This window comes from Giraffa tippelskirchi, chromosome 5 (genome assembly GCF_054371585.1).
Source record: "Giraffa tippelskirchi isolate mGirTip1 chromosome 5, T2T-mGirTip1v1.2.pri, whole genome shotgun sequence".
NCBI lineage: Eukaryota > Metazoa > Chordata > Mammalia > Artiodactyla > Giraffidae > Giraffa > Giraffa tippelskirchi.
Window position 1 is genome coordinate 51,408,835 of NC_137279.1, and position 7,830 is coordinate 51,416,664.

Genomic DNA, 7,830 nt, shown 5'->3' on the forward strand with positions numbered 1-7,830 from the left:
GAGTTGGCTCTTCGCATCAGGTGGCCAAAATATTGGAGCTTCAGCCTCAGCATCAGTCCTTCCAATGAATATTCAGGGTGGATTTCCTTTAGGATTAACTGATTTGATCTCCTTGATGTCCAAGGGACTCTCAAGAGTCTCCAACACCACAGTTCAAAATCATCAGTTTTTCAGCACTCTACCTTCTTTATGGTCCAACTTTCACATCCGTACATGACTACTGAAAAGACCATAGCCTTGACTATACGGACCTTTGTCTGCAAAGTCCTGTTTAGGTTTGTCATAGCTTTTGTTCCAAGAAGCAATCGTCTTCTAATTTCATGGCTACAGTCACCATCTGTGGTGATTTTAGAGACCAAGAAGAGGAAATCTGTCACAGCTTCACCTTTTCTCCTTCTGTTTGCCATGAAGTAATGTTGACTCATTGGAAAAAACCCTAATGCTGGGAAGGATTGGGGGCAGGAGGAGAAGGGGATGACAGAGGATGAGATGGTTGGATGGCATCACTGACTCGATGGACATGGGTTTGGGTAAACTCCGGGAGTTAGTGATGGACAGGGAGGCCTGGCGTGCTGCAATTCATGGGGTCGCAAAGAGTTGGACGTGACTGAGTGACTGAACTGAACTGAACTGAATGGGGCTGGATGCCATGATCTTAGTTTTTTTAATATTGCGTTTTAAGCCACCCTTTTCACTCTCCTCTTTCACTCATTAAGAGGCTCACGGTGATGTGAATGTGCTTAATAATATTTAACGATGGTTAATTTGGGGGCCTCTCGCCTTCTGCGATGGCCCACACTCTGTGGAGTGCATGTCTCTCTAAGTAAATCCACTTCTAACCTATCAAAAAAAAAAAAAAGAATGATTAATATGGGTTAATTTTGTTATGTGTATTTTACCACAATTAAAAAAAAAAATTCTAGGACTTCCCTGGTGGTACAGTGGATAGGAATCCACCTGCCAATGCAGGGGACGTGAGTTCAATCCCTGGTCCGGGGAGATCCCACATGCCACGGAGCAACTAAGCCTGTGTGCCTGTGCTCTAGAGGCTGGAAGCACAACGACCGAGCCCATGCGCCGCAAGTACTGAAGCCAGCGCACCCTAGAGCCTGTGCTCCCCAACAAGAGAAGCCACCACAGTGAGACACCTACACACTCCAACTAGTGAGTAGCCCCTGCTCGCCGCAACTAGAGAAAGCCTGCCCACAGCAACTAGGACCCAGTACAACCAAAAGATAAACAGATAAAATAAATATCTTTCTAAAAATTCTAGGGACTTCCCTGGTGATTGAGTGGCTAAGACTCCACGCTCCCCATGCAGGGGGCCCAGGTTCCATCCCTGGTCAGAGAACTAGATCCTACAAGCCCCAACTAAAAGATTCCATGTGCTACAACTAAGACCCAGCACAGCCAAATAAATAATTTTTTAAAAATTCCTGAAAAAGCCCAAATATCAGACCATAGCTTAGGCAGTGGTCATTAACTGCTCTGGGTTGGAAGTTTTCTGACAATGCTTTTGGTTTCTGGCACTGTTCCAGGTGACCCATTCCAGCACCGTGATGTTCCTAGGGGCGGTAGTCATCATTCCTAGCGACAGTGTCTTACATATTTGATCTCCACAATCCAGCCCAACAGCCCAAGAGGTAGATCGAAAGATAAAGAAACCAGCTCTGAGAAGTTAGTGAACTGGCTCCAGGCACACAGGTACTGAAGATCCTGTTTTCTTCCTCACTGCTGTGACTTTTCTCCAAAAGCCACAGAACATGGGTGACTCAGTCAAGATCCCTTTCCAGGTTCCCCCTCACAGGTCCATGCTCTGTCCTGGGCCGTGGCTACTAGGGTTTACAGCTGAGGCTTATTAAGTAGCTGACAATTGTCCTCCTGTCAGGAAAAGGAGTCACCATTTTGAGGAGTTCACAGTGTCCATTTGTCCACCTTCCTTTCTTGTTGGCAAATCAGGCCCAGGTTTTGCCTGCTTTTGCTGGAGCATCTAAACTGGTCTTTGTAGGACTGATTATTTAGAAAATCATAACTGCTGAGAAAGCTCTTAAAAATGTGTGGTTAAGTGTGAGCTCCAGGCCACAGGCTCCTGTTCTGACTTTTGCTTAAGTACCCTGTGACCTAGGATATGTGGAAATAGCTTGAGGAGTTTACAGGCTATACCTTCCCCCACTCCCAGCCTTCCTCATGCCACCCTGTCACTGAGCCTGCTGCCCAAATTCCTGGGGGTGTCGAAATTGATACTATCTTAAAAAAAAAACCTTCACATCTTACACTAATTAGTCAGGGCCCTGAATTCACCAGTAATGTTCACTGTAAAGTCCAAATACAAAAGTCATGAACTTTGATTTTTAATTTTCATTTTTTGGCCATGCTGATCAACATGTAGGAAATTCCCTAATCAGGGATCGAATTCTCACTTTCTGGGCCTTAACCACTGAACCACCAGGGAAGTCCCAGAAGTCGTGGACTTTCAATTTAGACACTGGATTCAGGCTGACTGTGGCTTTAGACAAGTTACTTATTCTTTCCTATTCATTCATTTCTTGACTGAGAAATGAGACTGATGCCAGCATAAAGCAGAAGATATTAAGAAGCAGTGGCAAGAATACACAGAAGAACTATACAGAAGAGATCTTAATGACCCAGATAACCACGATGGCGTGATCACTCACCTAGAGGCAGATATCCTGGAGTGTGATGTCAAATGGGCCTTAGGAAGCATCACTAAAGCTAGTGGAGGTGATGAAATTCCAGCTGAGCTATTTCAGATCCTAAAAGATGATGCTGTTAAAGTACTGCATTCAATATGCCAGCAAATTTGGAAAACTCAGCAGTGGCCACAAGACTGGAAAAGGTCAAAATTCATTCCAGTCCCAAAGAAAGGCAATGCCAAAGAATATTCAAACTACTGCACAGTTGCACTCATTTCACATGCTAGCAAAGCAATGCTCAAAACCTTCAAGCAAGGCTTCAATAGTATGTGAACCAAGAACTTCCAGATGTACAAACTGGATTTAGAAAAGGCAGAGGAACCAGAGAGCAAATTGCCAACATCTGTTGGATCATAGAAAAAGCAAGAGAATTCCAGTAAAACATCTACTTCTGCTTTATTGACTATGCCAAAGCCTTTGATAATGTGGATCACAACAAACTGTGGAAAATTCTTAAAGAGATGGGAATAACAGACCACCTTACCTGCCTCCTGAGAAACCTGTATGCAGGTCAAGAAGCAATAGTTAGAACCAGACATGGAACAACAGACTGGTTCCAAATTGGTAAAAGAGTATGTCAAGGCTGTATATTGTCACCCTGCTTATTTAACTTCTATGCAGAGTACATCATATGAAATGCTGGGCTGAATGAAGCACAAGCTGGAATCAAGATTCCCAGGAGAAATATCAGTAACTTCAAATATGCAGGTAGCCCTTAAGGCACAAGTGAAGTGGAGTTAAAGAGGCTCTTGATGAAGGTGAAAGAGGAGAGTGAAAAAGTTGGCTTAAAATTCAGCATTCAAAAACTAAGATCATGGCATCCAATCCCATCACTTCACGGCAAATAGATGGGGAAACAATGGAACCAGTGAGAGACTTTATTTTCTTGGGCTCAAGAATCACTGCAGATGGTGACTGCAGCCATGAAATTAAAAGACGCTTACTCCTTGGAAGAAAAGCTATGACAAACTTAGACAGCATATTAAAAAGCAGAGACATTACTTTGCCAACAGAAGTTCATCTAGTCAAAGCTATGGTTTTTCCAGTAGTCATGTGTGGATGTGAGAGCTGGACCATAAAGAAGGCTGAGCACCAAAGAATTGATGCTTTTGAACTGTGGTGTTGGAGAAGACTCTTGGGAGTCCTTTGAACAGCAAAGATATCAAACCAGTCAATCCTAAAGGAAATCAGTCCTGAATATTCATTGGAAGGACTGAGGCTGAAGCTGAAGCTCCAAACTTTGACCACCTGATGTGAAGAGCTGACTCACTGGAAAAGACCCTGGTGCTGGGAAAAATTGAGAGCAGGAGGAGAAGAGGACAGCAGAGGATGAGATGGTTGGATGGCATCACTGACTCAATGGACATGAGTTTGAGCAAGCTCTGGAAGATGATGAAGGACAGGGAAGCCTGTCGTGCTGCAGTCCATAGGATCACAAAGAGTTGGATACAACTGAGCAACTGAACATCAACAGCAACAACCAACATAAAGATTAATAGTGCATGAAGAGACTGGTCTAGTGCTTGGCACATGGCAGGAGCCCCATCAGTATTGTAAGCCCCCCCAGTTAGGATTCTCTGGGAGCATGTATGCTTATGGCCCTTATATCCTTAGAAATAGTTTGGCTTCTTACCATATAATTCTGTGAAGAGGATTAAAGTTCTTCCTACACGCTTGCTTACATAATTAGTTTTCTCAGCAAACTCTTACAGGCCAGCCAGATCCAAATGCATGTGGAGCAATGTCACTTTTCCCCTAGAAGGGCAACCATGGGCCTGAGTTGGTAGCAGAGACAGCTGGTGATATTGTTAGCTGTTTCTCCCTGGAATGTGGAGAGGGGATTGGGGCATGGGTGGGTTTTAGCCCTCTGTGGTGGAGCATTCAGAAATTCCAGGATTTCAAACTGGATGGCACTATACCCCAACACCTTTGCTTCACATGGGAACAAACAGATTCTTCAGAGAGAAGTTAGTAACTGAAGGGAGGTGTCCTGCTGTGCTGGCCAGGGCTTGGGCAGGGAGCAAGCTCATTAACATCTGGGTTGTGGGAGATCAAGCTTGCCAACCCAACCTGAAGCAAGTTACTTAACTTCTTTGATTCTCAGTTTCCTCCTCCTGTAAATGCAAGTAAGATTAGGGACTGTAATCAAGTGATTTAAAAAGAGATAATGATGCTAAATGGAAATAAGACAGTGACTATCCTAATCCGACAAAGGTCCGTCTAGTCAAAGCTATGGTTTTTCCAGTAGTCATGTATGGATGTGAGAGTTGGACCATAAAGAAAGCTGAGCACTGAAGAATGGATGCTTTTGAACTGTGGTGTTGAAGAAGACTCTTGAGAGTCCCTTGGACTGCAAGGAGATCCAACCAGTCCATCCTAAAGGAAATTAGTCCTGAATATTCATTGGAAGGACTGATGCTGAAGCTGAAACTCCAATACTTTGGCCACCTGATGTGAAGAATGGACTCATTTGAAAAGACCCTGATGCTGGGAAAAATTAAAGGCAGGAGGTGAAGGGGAGCACAGAGGATGAGATGTTTGGATGTTATCACCGACTCAGTGGACATGAGTTTGAGCAGGCTCCAGGAGATGTTGATGGACAGGGAAGCCTGGTGTGCTGCAGTTCATGGGGTCACAAAGAGTCGGACACGACTGAGCAACTGAGCTGAACTATCCTAATACATGATTACTCTTGTCTCTGATCCTTTAAGAAAGGAAATAACAAAGCTAGCAAACAGATGAGTGAGACCATCAGAGCGCATCTGGCGTGGTGCCCCCACTGCCTCCCAGGGAGCCTGGCCTGTGAGCTCAGGGGTGGCAAAATCCCACACGTACTTGGAAAAATCTCCTGACTCTACAGAGGAAGAGAATCAGGGACTCTGGATCAGTCAGCTAAATGCCAACTCAGTTCCCAAAGGACTATGGAGATTTTCAAAATCTGCCTTTTCCTCTGGTCAAGCCCCTCCTTCTGGTGGAAACAAACAAACAGCTCTGGTCAAACTATTTTCAGATCCAGCTTGTTTGATGGCCCCAGGGACTCGGGCCCCAGAGGGAGTCAGGAACTCAGAAAGGAAAGAAAGAAATCTTCAGAAATTTGATGACGCTGTCATTCAGACTTGATTTTTGGTGAATTCTCTTGCTTTCACTTAACTTTTTGAGAAGGTAGCAGGAAATGAAAAGATTGCTTTCATGAAATTGAGGGATGGCAGAATTTGAACTGGAAACTGCAACTGTTTTCAACTCTAAAAGTCCTCAAAGTAGGGGCATCGTGGGTGAGCTACCAGGCTTATTTATGCATCTGTGAAGAGAAAGCAGCCACACCAGCCAAGGAGCACTTAGAGGATGGAGTGTGTGCCAAACAAATGAAACACACAGGGCTTAGAAGCCCGGCTTGCTAGGCTAGCACTTTTTTAGTCGACGCTAAACCAAAAAAACATGGAAAGGAGACATGAAAGTACTTTCACTCAAGGCAACAACAGAAAAGAACTACTTGCTCACACATTTAAGGCCGAGCCTGGAGGGGAAACCAACTGTCATGATGTGTGTTTATTATGTCAGCTATACTCCAATAAAAATTTTAAAAGTAAAATTTGCTTGCAAAATTGTGATGAAAAAAAGCTGTGTGGTTATGGCTTAGATCAGACTGCTGTTCGGGGGGGTTGGAACCCCAACCTAACCCCCACAAAGTGCCAATAAAAAAAAATCTCAACTACTAATTGGGAGGGAAATTTGAGGCTTAAACCACAACCAAACCAATGAATGTCTCCTGCCCCCGCCTTTTTTTTTTTTTTGCTAATAAAGGGTTACTCTGGTTCTGAGGGTCTGTTCCTGCAGTCCTGGATAATAACCTCACAGGGAAGGGATATTAATGGCCCTCCTTGGATTAGCAACTTGCTGACCTACAAGGATTTAGAACCCAACATCGAGGGCAGCTCCATCCCTCCAGGTCTTTTTCACAATGCAACTATTCTGTGCCTTTGCTGAGGATTGCAAATACAGGAATGTATGCCTAGTAACAGGGAATGCCCTCTTAATTCTACAAATGCTGCTTGGGTTTCTTCAGGTTCTGCTTTTCAAAGAAAATTCTAGGTGTGTACCCTGGATTACAGAAGGGGTCCGTTATAGAGAACCCCCTCAAACACGTCCTTACCTGCTCTTTTCGATCTGTGTGTGCCAGTTCACACACGCCTGTTACAGTGGCCACCTTCTGAGTGGCAGGGATACATTTCTTTGTCAGCATCTGAAAGCTTCCCTCTTGCTGGGTCCAGTTATTGGCCTCAGGAGCCATCTGCCAATCTGGATTAAATTTAACAAAAACAAAACTCCATTTTCAGATGACGCTCCGCATTCTTCTTCTTCCTCTAACATGTCATTCATTTTCCAACCAAAAAGTACCTGCATGTCCCTCTGTTGTCAAAGTCTACTCCTTTCCCCACTCTCTGGGTTGTCACCACACCCCTTTCTGCTAATCCCCACCACAGACCTCGCCCACAGCCCAGTGGGGATCTCTGACTTTGATGTCTTTAGGCCTCAGCTGCCCCTTTTCTTCCACTCTGAGCCCCCCCCCCGCCCCCGCCACCACCTGCAGGTGCTACCCCTGTCCTTATCCTGTTTCAGAATCACTACACGAAGAGGGTCTCAGGGTTTTTGTGCTTTTGGGTTTCTGCAGGTACAATTTTGTCAGCATCTTCCCAGCCCAAGGATCAGACTACCCTTGCTTCATTCCAAATGACTAAAGGCTTCTGGAAGGTTTCCCTAAGAAAACACATTTTTTTTTCCCCTTATCCAAATAGATCTTCCAAGTCAGCTGGTGAGTGGAACAGCAGCAACAGCCCAGGCTTGGACAGTCACAGAGCGCTCACAGTGCTTGCCTCAGGCTAATCTCTTGGAACCTCCCTGTCTTCATGGGAATTTACAGGGGATGGAATCTGCCTCCCCAGGCCAATATGGATTAACATGATAGCCTGTGAGGATGGTCTGGCAGAGTTTAGACACCTGATCCATGATACTGTTGGGTGCCCACCATTCAGTTCCAGCCACATCGTGACTGTCCTATTTTTTTTTAATATTTGTTTATGTATTTGGCTGTCCCCGGTCTTCATTGCGGCACAGGGAC

At 44.8% G+C, this 7,830-nt stretch overlaps 1 long non-coding RNA gene across 1 annotated transcript; it reads left to right on the forward strand.

Annotated features, from left to right (window-relative positions):
• The first annotated feature begins 976 nt into the window (after nt 1-976).
• On the forward strand, nt 977-6,303 carry LOC145506593 (uncharacterized). The gene is made up of 3 exons (XR_014054058.1): nt 977-1,164; nt 1,539-1,704; nt 2,556-6,303. It is a non-coding gene; the product is annotated as an uncharacterized LOC145506593 (long non-coding RNA).
• The last annotated feature ends 1,527 nt before the right edge of the window (nt 6,304-7,830 follow it).